The sequence below is a fragment of the Bos mutus genome, chromosome 26, assembly GCF_027580195.1.
Source record: "Bos mutus isolate GX-2022 chromosome 26, NWIPB_WYAK_1.1, whole genome shotgun sequence".
Classification (NCBI taxonomy): Eukaryota; Metazoa; Chordata; class Mammalia; order Artiodactyla; family Bovidae; genus Bos; species Bos mutus.
In genome coordinates, this window is record NC_091642.1 from 44,535,023 (window position 1) to 44,547,929 (window position 12,907).

Consider the following 12,907-nt stretch of genomic DNA (forward strand, 5'->3'; position numbering starts at 1 on the left):
TATCAAAGCCCTTTGAAAGCAAGTCTCAGGCATCATAACACTTGAAATACTTCAGTTTTAAGCATGGAATATATCTTCTAAGATTAAGAGCATTTTTCTAAATAACTGCATTAAGATAATTATACCTGAAAAGCATTACAATAATTTCTAGTATGTTCTAATATCTAGTTCACACTGAAATTTTCCCAAATATGGCAAGAATTCTCTGTTTCTGTTTGCTTGCTTTGTTTTGGACCAGGGATCAGACTGGGTTCAGCTACTACAGTCTCATCTCAGATTTGACTACCCAACTCTCTCCTCCTCCAAGAAGCATTTCTCTGGATGAGTGTTTTGTGGAATACACCTGGAGAATCATGAATACTGAGCACAGGAACATTTCCAAATAGGACTGATTTAGTACTGGCACAGAATGTGAGTTAAAGAACCAATTAATGAGTTGGGAGAGTTGAAGGAAGGCCAGCCAAGGAGGCAGGACCAAGGCATGGCTTGTCAGGCAGGAAGAGAAATACATACCATGAGATGAGATGACAGCACCAGCCACACGTTTCCTTCTTTACAATTTCTCTCTCTAGATTTATACATGTGTTAAACAAAAATACCTATCTATACAGTTTTAGAAACCCAAACAGATATCCACAAGCACACACATACACATGAACATACAAGCTCACACACATACAGTGGGCAAGTGGAGAGGAGAGAAAGAGAGAGGGGAAAAATAATGGAAAGAAGACAGGAATAGACACTGTCCTTTTAGAGAAAATTTGGAAAATATATAAAAGGAAAAGAAAAAGTGATGAAGAGATGAGTGCTTGTGATTATTATCCTATCTTTCATATAACTTAGCTTTCCTGGTATCTCAGCTAGTAAAGAATCCTCCTGCAATGCAGGAGACCTCAGTTCAATTCTTGGGTCAGAAAGATCCCCTGGAGAAGGCTTAGGCTATCCACGCCAGTATTCTTGGGCTTCCCTGGTGTCTCAGGCAGTAAAGAGCTCATCTGTAATGCAGGAGACCTGAGTTTGATCCCTGGGTTGGGAAGATCCCCTGAGAAGGAAATGGCAATACACTCCAGTATTCTTGCCTGGGAAATCTCAGGGACAGAGGAGTCACTCCTCTGGGTTCTCAAAACAGTAGGACACAACTGAGCGACTAAACAACAACAGCAGTTTAACTTAAGATGAAAGGTTTTTGCAGAGTTTGGAATGCGGGGTGGGGAGAGCCAGGAAAAAAAAAAAAAAAAAGAGGAAAAGGATTTTACAGAAATTTAGGGAGATAAATGGCATACCTAAGAATGAGAGCTTTGCATTGTATGTTGTTCTTTACTCGAAATACTCTTGCTATTCAAGATCTGGGCCTTGCTTGGACATAATCTGTCATTCTTGCCAAATGTGTGTGGTATTCTGGGGATGTGGACAAATCTCCACAGGAACTTGGCTGAGACCTACAGATATATTTTTACCTCCAAAGGCAAACAACCAGGGCATTAACTTGCTCTGCCATTTAGCACTTAACATTGGAACCATAGTGGACTAGTCTAGAGTGGTCCTTCATGAGCTCAAATTAGAGAGCTGTCACTTGCTTTTTAGGCTTTGATTTTTTTTTTTTTTCTAAGATTTACAGAGAAGAAAATCATAGAAATTAAAGCTGGATGAACCCTCAGTGATATAACTGCTTTGTTTAATAAATTAGGAATTCTTGATCCAGGGAGACGTACACAGGATAGAAAGCCTGGAAATTAATTAGCTAAACTCTTCTGGGCTAATCATGAAACCACTCTGAGACTCAGTTTACTCATCTGAAAATCGATGTTATTAAAACCACAGTAACTTGGAAGTGTCATTTAGATCTCAAATTCCCAGATCCAACAGACTATGAATTTGTTATTCTATGAAAGCAGAAAATTTAGGTGGTTTTTGCTGTACTTCTTCATATGGAACAATGGAGTTTTAACTACCTTTTTTTTTTTTTCTTTTGCTCAAATTTTAAGGATTTAGGCTACCTTAGAAGAAAATACGCTGAATCAGAGGAAAGAGTTCAATAATCAGCCACCTGCCATGTCTGATTTGATGAGCTGTTGGTACTGAATAATATGGAAAACAGAATATCCCATAAAGTAATACTGCTGACATCTGCCCTTGTCTTCTCTGTTCTAATAAAAATTGGAGGATGGGGGAAGGGATGATGGAAAGCAATAGATATATCACCTTCAAACAAGAATTGATTCTTTATATGTTTATAAAGAGTAGGCATGGCCTAAAAATATCTGCATGTAATAGAGATATTCCTTTGACAATTGTCTGGACCATTACTATTGAAATCATCAAGTTCATAAAAATAAGGAAAGGAGAGAAGGAGAAAAGAAGAAAACCAGGGCATGCCTTCTTTTTTTTTAATACACACAGTTTTGAAATGTATGTGACAGTTGGTCTGTTCTTAGAGATAACAAAGTTGAAGCTACCGGTGGCTATTTTTGCCACAACTTGCTTATTTTGCCACAACTAGTTAAAAGTAAAAATTCAGACCCCAAACTACTGCCTAACTATGTGGATTATTCACTTTTTAGGAATACCTTCTTGTTAGTCAATACAAGTCTTTTCCCAAATTGTTAGTTACTCTGGTCAGCCAGACCTGGGACCTGGCCCTTATACGTTCCCATCTCTCCAACTCTGCACACAGCTCCTGGTCTCTGTAATGAATCTGATCAAACAAAACCTGTTTCCTGTGAGAGGTCTCTTCTGGTTACCTGGCTCTCAAGGGGTCTCTCATTTCTAAACTCCAATGGCACTTTTCCTTCGGTGCTCTTCTATTGACAATATTTAGTTCTCTTCTCAGTGGTAAGTTTCTTATCCATTTAAGCACACTGACTCTTGAGAGAGGAGTCTTTAGAAAAGGCGGCACATGGCACAGCTTCATCACCAAGCCCATGGCATACACATGTCTCTCCATTGCTATCTGAGACAACAGAGACTTGTGTTCTAGCGTACAAAAGGGCACAGTTTAACAATGGGTCTCATCCTTCCATTCCACCATCTTCTCATGCTCCCTAGAAACTGATCCAAATTTTCAAAGAGGAAGAAATGAGTGCCATATCTGCAATCCTTCTTAATTCTGCCTTTAATGAAAACTTGGTTGAAAATTGTAAAGCTTTTCTTTTCCTTCTGTCTTTTGAAGACAAACACCAAATGGAAAAAGACACAGGTCATACATATTCACCTGTTCTAGTCAATGATTTAAATATAAACACTTAACAGACTAAGGAGCAAAAATGAGGGAAAGCATTGATTAGTGAACCTTGTACATCCTATTCAGAGATCAAAGGGACCAATGAGCAGGGATCAAAGTTGGGGGGAAATACAGAATGTAGCACCCTTGTGAAGTGGCATTTCTCACGATGTGTATGGCTTAATCAGAACCACTCTGTTCAGCAGCTGCAGAGGAAAAGGAAAACACCCTGAAAATTATTAATTAGGTAAGCTTATGCTCCGTATGCTTTTCATGACATAGAGTCATTTTCAACAGCTTTGCCAACTTTCAGTGGAGAGGTATTTTTGCAGGAGGGCAACCTGTGTTGCAGGTTCCTTTTAGAAATGGACACAAAAGCTCATTGTCACAGCAGCTACACAACCACACCTAGTTTGACTCAGGTCTGCAAAAATCCAATATGATGCATCCTGTTTGGAGCTTCTTCACACCACAGGAACCAGTTTCTTAGTACTCCATCTGTGAAAGGTTAAAAAAAAATTCCTTAAATCTATAGATAGCCAACTCGGAAAGTTACAAAGACTTAAATGTTTGACAACTGCATGGTGCTGTTTAGTTTTCAAAGTACTTTCGCACAGAACCTTTCATTCGCTAGTTACAACCTTACTTAGGTAACTTGCCATGAGGCCACACAGTAGGTAATTAGCACTTTCTTCCTGGTCTAAGCACGATGATATCTCTACCTGTGCTAGGTCATAAAATACAATATTTCATACACAAGCAAATGGCTATGTTTGAGAATTCAAACAGTAAGAACTTTGTAAAGGAGCAGTAATCAATGAAGGAAGTAGAATGCTTGGATATAAGCAAGGCATTCAAGCAGGATAGTGATAGAAATGCATTGAAAACTGGTTTCTAAGGCCATACATTTTTGGCTCTGTGCTGACCTCTAATACGCTTTGACTTGTCTGATGATGAATTTCTCCGTAGTGTGTATTAGTTCGATCTAAGAGAACGGAGATGTTTTCTGAGGCCATGGTGTTGCAGTTACGGTCATGCTGGTGGCAGTCGTGGCTCTACGGTCCTGCTGTTGCACAGGACAAGTATAGGAGTTAGGATTACCCCTGGCCCCTCTGCAGTGGCTCCTACAGAGTGAAGTCATCAGAGATATGGTGGGACGAGTGTGAGTCTCTATGCTCAAAAAGGTGACAAGCAGAAGGATAACACATGGCTCTTTCCCCTTTGTTCTCTGTCTTGAAGAATGTACACCAGCTGCCTCAGCTGGAACCTATTAGTCCAGGAAGTTAGACTGTCCCTAGAAATTCCCTGTGGATCCATATAGATTGTCTGTGGCTAGTTTTTACCCTTTCCTTTTTGAAATTCTTTATTTCAATTATAGTTGAAAACTTATTTTGGGGCGATGATTTAGTATATCCCAATATCATATCTATTAATGTCCCTGCTTTCCCTTTAGTGTCCAATGACATTGACTTTCAATATTTTGTCATTACTTTGGTCAATTTTTTTTCAGTTATTTAAAATAATTTTAATCTAAATTTTGAATTTTTCATTAACCAGTCCTTTTTTCTGTGACTGAATTTTCTATATTTATTTTAAAATCTCATTTGTTTTATTAATTTTTTTGTCAATCACCTATGATGTCAGATCATTTATCCCTTCTATATCTTATCAAAAATATGATAAGATACTTTAGACATGTAGGACCAATCCACCTTTTTTTCCCTTCTGTTTTCCTCCCAAATCTGTTCCTATTCAGTAATGCACACATTTTATATTATATAAAATTTGAGTTTTATCCAAAAGACTTATGAGCCAGTATTTCTTCCCCCGCTTAAAAAACCTCAAATGCAACTTAATTTTTCATGTTCTGTGCATTGTTATATGGAGATCTGACATTATAAGTATTGGTATTCTTCTTTTTAAAAATTTAATGCTTATTTTATATTGGGATATAGTTGATTTATAATATCGTGTGTTGCCTCAGGTGTACAGTAAAGTCATTCAGTTATACAAATATTAAAATATGGAACACTTCATGAATTTACATGTCATACTTATGCAGGGGCCATGCTAATCTTTTCTGTATCATTCCAATTCTAGTATCTGTGCTGCTGAAGCAAGCACTGGTATTCTTCCAAATTTATTAATTCTTATTGGTATTACTAGATACTTTGAAATATTCCTTAGAAATTCCCCCCAGCCTCTTTGGATGGTATTTTTGATTCCCAGTTGGATCAAATGTATTGTACAGTTGTCTCTGTGGGCTGTTACTTCTTGGATCCGTGCTTCAGAGAACAGCACACTTCAGTATTGGCCTATTGATCCACTGACAGTGTCAATCACTCTCCAAATACTTATTTTTCCCAAATATAAGATTTTCTAGAATTTAGGAGTGATTCCTCCTTATTAATCTAATCATTTATTCATTCAACAAATATTTGTTGAGGGACTTTTGTATGTAGGTTCTGTAGGAAAGAGCTCTTCTCTTGAATATTAGATACAGTCTTTATGGATGTGCTCTCTATGCCACTGACTTTCCAGTGGGGGCATTTCTTTGTTCTCTCTTCCTCTTCTGTGCACACTTAAAGAGGTGCTACAGGGAAACAGAGCTTCTACTTTTCTTCCAATTTCATACCACATTCTTTTATTGAATGTTCTTTGTAATGGATCTGAGTCCTGACTGTGTAATAAGAGTCTTGGTTTCCTAGCTTTCCTTCTGAATTATTATTACCTCCATCTACTTAGGAAGTCATCCTCTCTGATAAACCAAAATGTTGAGAGGTCCACCCCACCTCTTCCAGCAATGTGGCCACATAGCTGGTATTTGCCACAGAAGGAAGACAAATGTAACACATTCCCTTAAACTGTTTGGAAATAAGCCCCTTGGTTTCTATATATATATTTCTTTTCTTGGTTAGTGTTGAATCTCAAATAGAATTAGCAAGCTTTGTAACTCCCCTTGATAGCTTTTCCTTAGATGACCCTCTAAGTGAACAATTCTCACCTATTTGGTTCAGGCTTTGATCTTCTGGAGTTATAAGAGTTTGCTTTATGTATAAACCACTCCCTTCTCCCACTATCCTGAACTGTTTTCCTCCACAAGGCAATGCACAGTTGGTTGGCAACTGCCAGCAAATAACACCAATTGCCACCAAACTTCTAGCTCCTCAGAGTAACCACTAGATTACAAGAAAATTGCTCACCTTTTCCAACCCACTAGCTTTTGCTGCAAAGACAGTCTACACTGGTCCATTACTAGATTCATTGTTTTAAAATGGCAGCCCATAGAATGAAGAGTTCATTCTATACTGTGGATGGTTGAGATCAGGTAATTTCAGTATATTAGAGACAGAGTTTAAAGAAAATTAGGGAAACGGCTAATACCTTAGTACTTGTTATCAATCTTCTTAAATTTTACCTTGGGAAATTTTTTCTAAAACAAATTTCTGTTGCTTAAATGGACATATGATTCACTTTACAGAAACACTGTGCATTAAGAACTCAATAATAATTCATTGATAGTTTCTTTGAATAAACATTCAACATGTAATATCGTTGAGAGATTTTGTCAAAACATACCAAGTTCAAACTATTTTTGGAGAATCAAAATCACCAGCAGGCACTGATAACTAATGAAAGAAGGTATAATAACTTTCCTTGCCTGAAGGAGTCAGAAATCTCAGATTGTTTTGTAAACGTGCCTCCCTTTCTCCGGAGAAGGCAATGGCACCCGACTCCAGTACTCTTGCCTGGAAAATCCCATGGATAGAGGAGCCTGGTGGGAGGCAGTACGTGGGGTTGCTAAGAGTCGGACACGACTGAGCGACTTCCTTTTCAGTTTTCACTTTCATGCTCTGGAGAAGGTAATGGCAACCCACTCCAGTGTTCTTGCCTGGAGAATCCCAGGGACGGGGGAGCCTGGTGGGCTGCCGTCTATGGGGTCGCACAGAGTCGGACACGACTGAAGCGACTTAGCAGCAGCAGCTCCCTTTCTCAGGTTATATACTGAAGTGAAGTGAAGTGAAAGTCGCTCAGTCATGTCTGACTCTGTGCGACCCCATGGACTGTATCCACGGAATTCTCCAGGCCAGAATACTGGAGTGGGTAGCCTTTCCCTTCTCCAGGGGATCTTCCCAACCCAGAGATCGAACCCAGTTCTCCTGCATTGCCGGCGGATTCTTTACCAGCTGAGCCACAAGGGAACCCCAATACAAGTAGCTCCCGATTGTATCTTTCACTGAATTTTATCATCTAATTGTGTCTTTGTTTCTCACATCTTTTGGCTTATAGTCTCTCCCACCAAAGAAGCCTACTTAGTACCCATTTGAATCTACCTTAGCATTTTCCTCTATGGGATCCTAAAGGGTTGGACACGACCAAATGACTGACATTACTACTACTAGCAATTCCTCTATTACAATAGGAAAAGTAGATCAGAACAAATTAGGAGAGAGTTGTACTCATTTCTGCAGCAATCAACCAAGGCTATGGATAATATTGTCATTTCTGAGCAGAGTCATATGAGGATTCAACTGAACCATAATGCAGGATACAAGTAAAAGAATAATGAAAGACTTTGGTTTGACATTTGAGAAGAGATTTAGTGAAAAGCATAGTAGTTCTTTTGTTTTCTGTATAGTCATGATTGCATGGGTGTGTGCGTGTCTGTGTGTTTCTGTGTGTATATCCAAAGGCATAATTTAGTTTAGGTCTGGGACATTAATGGTAAATATTATAGAGCGAAAATTTTGACTTCATAATAAGGAAACATATTTTGGCAATCATATTTCCTGGAAATGAAGGAGGCTGCCTCCTGAAGTAGTGAATTGTATGTTTTGGAAGATGCTGAAGTGGATTCATAGATCCACAGCTGTGCTGCATGATCTCAAAGGTCATCTACCAGTTCCTCCTTACACACACACACACACACACAAACCACTAACTGCTTCCACACATCTTATTCTGAGAAAATCTAAACAGTACTGGGACAATAGATGGTTCTTACTAATTGGATAATCATGATTATGATGTTTTGTGTTTTAGTTATTGCTTTTTAAAAGAAAGGGTTGTATATGTATAAAATATCAGTACTTAATTCATGTTTGATGGAAATACCCTGATAATCTGGAAACATAATTATTATACTACTTCTTTTTATATTCTAACTCCGTAGGACTGATTTTAAGAATATTTTCTTGCTCTTTCTACCATGGTCAATTCCCATTTGACTATTTGAAATAGATATTATGTTGAATTAATACTTAAGTCTATTATTACTATGCTGATAGATATTCCCTGCTACATTCATAATTTCAGTTTGCAAGAAAATACAAGTGATTGTCCTGATATATGTCTATTGTACCCTGCAGTTTTGTTTTTGTATTTCAAACAACATAGAGTCCCAGGTTTCCTTCTCTGCCTCAAGTCTTATTCAAGGCATCTTCTATCTCTTTTCCTCTCCTATTTCTTTTATATTTAAAAAATGGCCTTTCAGATGTTTCCTAATTGCTTTCTTCTTTCTACAAAACCAGTGTGAGGAAAAGAAAATATGTGTATTATTGGTAACTAGCATGTACTTCCTGATCTGATGGGCTTCCCCACTCCCCATGAATAAAGTTAGGGAGCAAAGTAGATTTTTAACTGAGACCACAACTGGTCTCCAGTTTAAGTGATCTATTGGCTTGCCCTGCCTTTTAAAATTGTTTTGCTTCATTTTAAACTAAAGTAGCCCTTACTGACAAAGTCAAGCTGTACCAAACCTCAGGCCAATTAAAACCACCAGTACACAAACTCACACTTGGTATTTGTAAAAGGGACTTGGTTCTTTCAGAAGAAGATTTTGAGTATTCAATTTAATATTTACTCGGAATGACACAGGTTGTCTGCGGAAGTACCTGCAGTCCCTTCCTGCTTCTGCTGTATCTTTAAGAAGGAACACAGGGATGAGCAGGTTTCAGTTTGGCAGATCATCTCCTCTCCTCATGGAAAGCTGGGGGAGGAGCCCTTCAATGACTTATCGGAAGTTTGCTCTTGGACTTTTAGGTCTGAAATTATGCTTGTTATATACACCATTTGGTTAAAATTTACTGTAATTTTTTATGAGTTTGAGTTTAATTACTCCTCAGTGTGTGAATTATATTCTTTGTCTTTAATCCTAATTTATTAAAATGCTCTTTAGAAGGTATAGTTGAGCAGCAGAAACATTTCATTTCATATATCACCATTTAAAAAAAAATAATGTATTACCGCATACATACATTTAATGTATTACCACATACATACGTTTAATACCAAAAAACAACACTCACACACACACACACACGTGTGTGTGTGTGCAATGCAGGAAATGTGGTTTCAGTCCCTGGGTTGGGAAGATCTCCTGGAGGAGGGTGTGGCAACCCACTCCAGTATTCTTGTCTGGAGAATCCCATGGATGGAGAAGCCTGGTGGGCTAGGCTCCGTAGGGTGGCAAAGAGTTGGACACAACTGAAGCAACTTAGCATGCACACACACACACACACACACACACACACACGCATACATACATATACACTGGAAAAAGAAATGGTTACCTACCCAAGTATTCTTGTCTGGAGAATTTCATGGACAGTGGAGCCTGGTGGGCTATGCATGGACACCAAGAGTTGGACACTACTGAGCGACTAACACACACACGTGTACATATATTTATATACATGTATACACACATTTATATATATATATGTATATCTGAATCACTTTGCTATTCACCTGAGGCTACCACAACAATGAAAAGTAAATATACCTCAATTCAAAAAATTGTTTAAAAATGGTAAATATGTCATAAGAAAAATGCAAACTTAAAAAACCACTGAGTGAAGTTGGAAGCAGATCCTATCCCACTATGAACCTGTGCCAGAATCTTGGCTGCAGTCTTGTGAAAGGTGTGGAGCAGCAGGACTCAATTAAGCTATTCCTGAGTCACAGAAAGTGTGAGAAAATAAATGTGTTCTATTTTATGCTTCTGTGTTTTAGGATAATTGGTTACGTAGCGATAGTTATCTGGTACAGACTATATCCTCAACCATGTTCTTAGTTATAGCTTCCTTCAGGTCTCCTGAGAGGTTTTTGTTTTCTGTACCTTTTAAGCTTGAACATGCATCCAGGTATAACTTCATCCTTATAATTTCATCCCTGTAAATATAAAACTGTATTTATATTCTTGATATGTTTTTAAGTTTTTATTACCACTGCAAGTGTTAGATATATTCTGAATTACTTGCTGACGGAGGCACTGCCATTGGACATGAAGTACAGTAACAGATCATTTTTCTGATATTCAACTCTTTGGAGATGGTCAGAAAAGGTCCACAGCCAAGACTGTCCTTAATTACAGTTTATGTAAAGCCTCCTCTCTGGACCTTTTTCAGTCTTACCCGCTGTCCCTCCCCTTCTCCTTTACTCCTCTTTCTGCTTCCTTACCTTCTTCCTTTCTTTCCTTTCCTCCCTCAATTAACAAATATTCACCTAGTGCCCATGATGAAACAGGTAATATGTAAGAGTCGGGGAGCTGTGGGTGATGAACCTAACTACATACGATCTCTGCTCATGTGGAACTTGTAGTCTGTTGGGAGGGTTGACTGTTAATCCCATTATTGTTTTAGGGAATGTTTAATAACCAACTGATATAAGCATTCTGAGGAAAAGCAACAGATCCTAGAAGTTAAGAGGGAGGGCTCTGAGTTGCCTTGATTTGAATCCTATGCCCAATGCTCCCTAGTTTTGTGATTTTGTACTTGTGCCTCAGTGTCTTCATTTGTAAAATGAGAATAATAGGGTCTGTAAAACAAGGTTGATGTGAGTATTAAATAAGTTAATTCAGGTAAAATTCTTAGAAGAGAATTTGGCGCATAGTAAGTACTCAGTAACTGAAGGATACTTAACAAAGGAATTTGACCTTGATGTAGGTGTGGAAGTCCTTCCTGAGGAAGTAAGGCAGGAATTTGAAGCCTGAGGTGTAGCTCCTATCTCTAAGGTCATAGTGGATTAAAAGAAATTAGTGGACAATTCTCACCTGTTAGTGATTAATTTCCTAGCCTGTAGAGTGATAGTAGATAACAGGAGAGGAGATACAAGCTATATAAACTAAGCACAGGAACAAAACACATAGAAAATTCTGAATTATTAATATCTTACCTAATGAAATAAGGCAGAGGCTGTATATTAGCCTTGCAGGCATCACTATCAGAATAAATTATTGTCTCAATAGGGTACACTTAGTTACAAATGACAGGCAACCCAGCTCAAAACCAATATGTTTCTTGCGCGACACAGTTATAATAAAAAGGGAAAGAGAGACACAAATGCAGAGAAAGAAAAAATTTGATGAATGGTTTGATTTAGCTACTCGATGTCATTCCAGGCTGGTAGTCTTTACTTTGCTCTTTTCTGCCTTCTAGTCTGTAACAGAAACCCTAACAAGGTGGTTTCAAGGTGGTTTCGAATATGGCTACTCTTACAGTTGAACTGTGGCTGTTAAGTCCTGGTAACTAACTTCTGGGACATCATCCACTATATGCAGAAAGATTTAGGAAGTTTTCGCTTAGAAATCCCAAGGAAATACCTTCTGTATTCTCATGGGTCCAAATGGAATAGAAGCATGACTGTGAAATGAAAGTGTGGGGATAGCATGTATAATACAGATGCCTGAGATCCCAGCCTCCCATCTCTATGCCAAAGAAGGTGGGAGTGGGAGATATAGCCCCCCAAGCCTGGATGCCATGCTATTTGGGAGAGTGGGGCATACATTTTAGGGCATAAATCCTTGGGGATGTACTTGTAATGTCATCACGCTAATGTCCACAATGATAACTTTGAATTATATAAGGAAATATATAAGTCAATGACAATAAATATAATTCAGGAAAAAAAATCCATCTGAATTGCTTAAAATTTTGCTTAAATGTGGGAACATTTTAGCTAATTTAGATATTCACATAAGTGAAATATTATGTTTCCTGTCAATATATCACAGATATATTTCATTATTCTTAGTTAGGTCTTGCATGAGAAATTCTTGAGAATATTCTTGCCAGTAGGAATATATGAAGCAGTGAGAATGATTTCTTTTATAACATATCTAGTTATTCCTAGAAATAGCATGGTGCTAGTGACCTCAAAAACCTTAAATAATGACAGTTCCCATGTCCAATATGATCTTAATTTTTTAGCCTATGATATTTAGTTAAATTGAATTAAATAGCTCTCAGGTATGGAGAAAGTTTGACAAAATTAGACATAAATTTATAGGTAAAAGAATATATATATTCAAAGAAAGAGTTACTTGCGAGTTTTCTTTGCCTTTTAAAATGAATTTAAAGTTGACTGGACATTTGGTAGGAAAATATGCAATAAGAATAAAGTGCTATAAAGGAGGCAGGGTCATTTATGAGAGAAAAAGTTAATTAGCAATGAATAAAAATACATTAGGGTCATGGGGAACCGATTCAGAAGCAAATTTCCAATTGCCATAATTGTCTCTTTGGTGGCCAAAATTCCATACATGCTGCACATAAACACATTCATTTTTAAATGTTAAACAGTTCCAGAGTTATTTTAAAAAGATATTTTTTCAACACATGTAGAAGTTTAAAGTTACAGCATTATGAAAATATCCCTTGGTATAGATTCATGTGTTTATCATTT

At 37.7% G+C, this 12,907-nt stretch overlaps 1 non-coding gene across 1 annotated transcript; it reads right to left on the bottom strand.

The window, feature by feature from the left end:
- Positions 1–5,240: 5,240 nt before the first annotated feature.
- Positions 5,241–5,347, bottom strand: LOC138985858 (U6 spliceosomal RNA). Its single transcript, XR_011462825.1, has one exon. It is a non-coding gene; the product is annotated as a U6 spliceosomal RNA (small nuclear RNA).
- Positions 5,348–12,907: the final 7,560 nt, after the last annotated feature.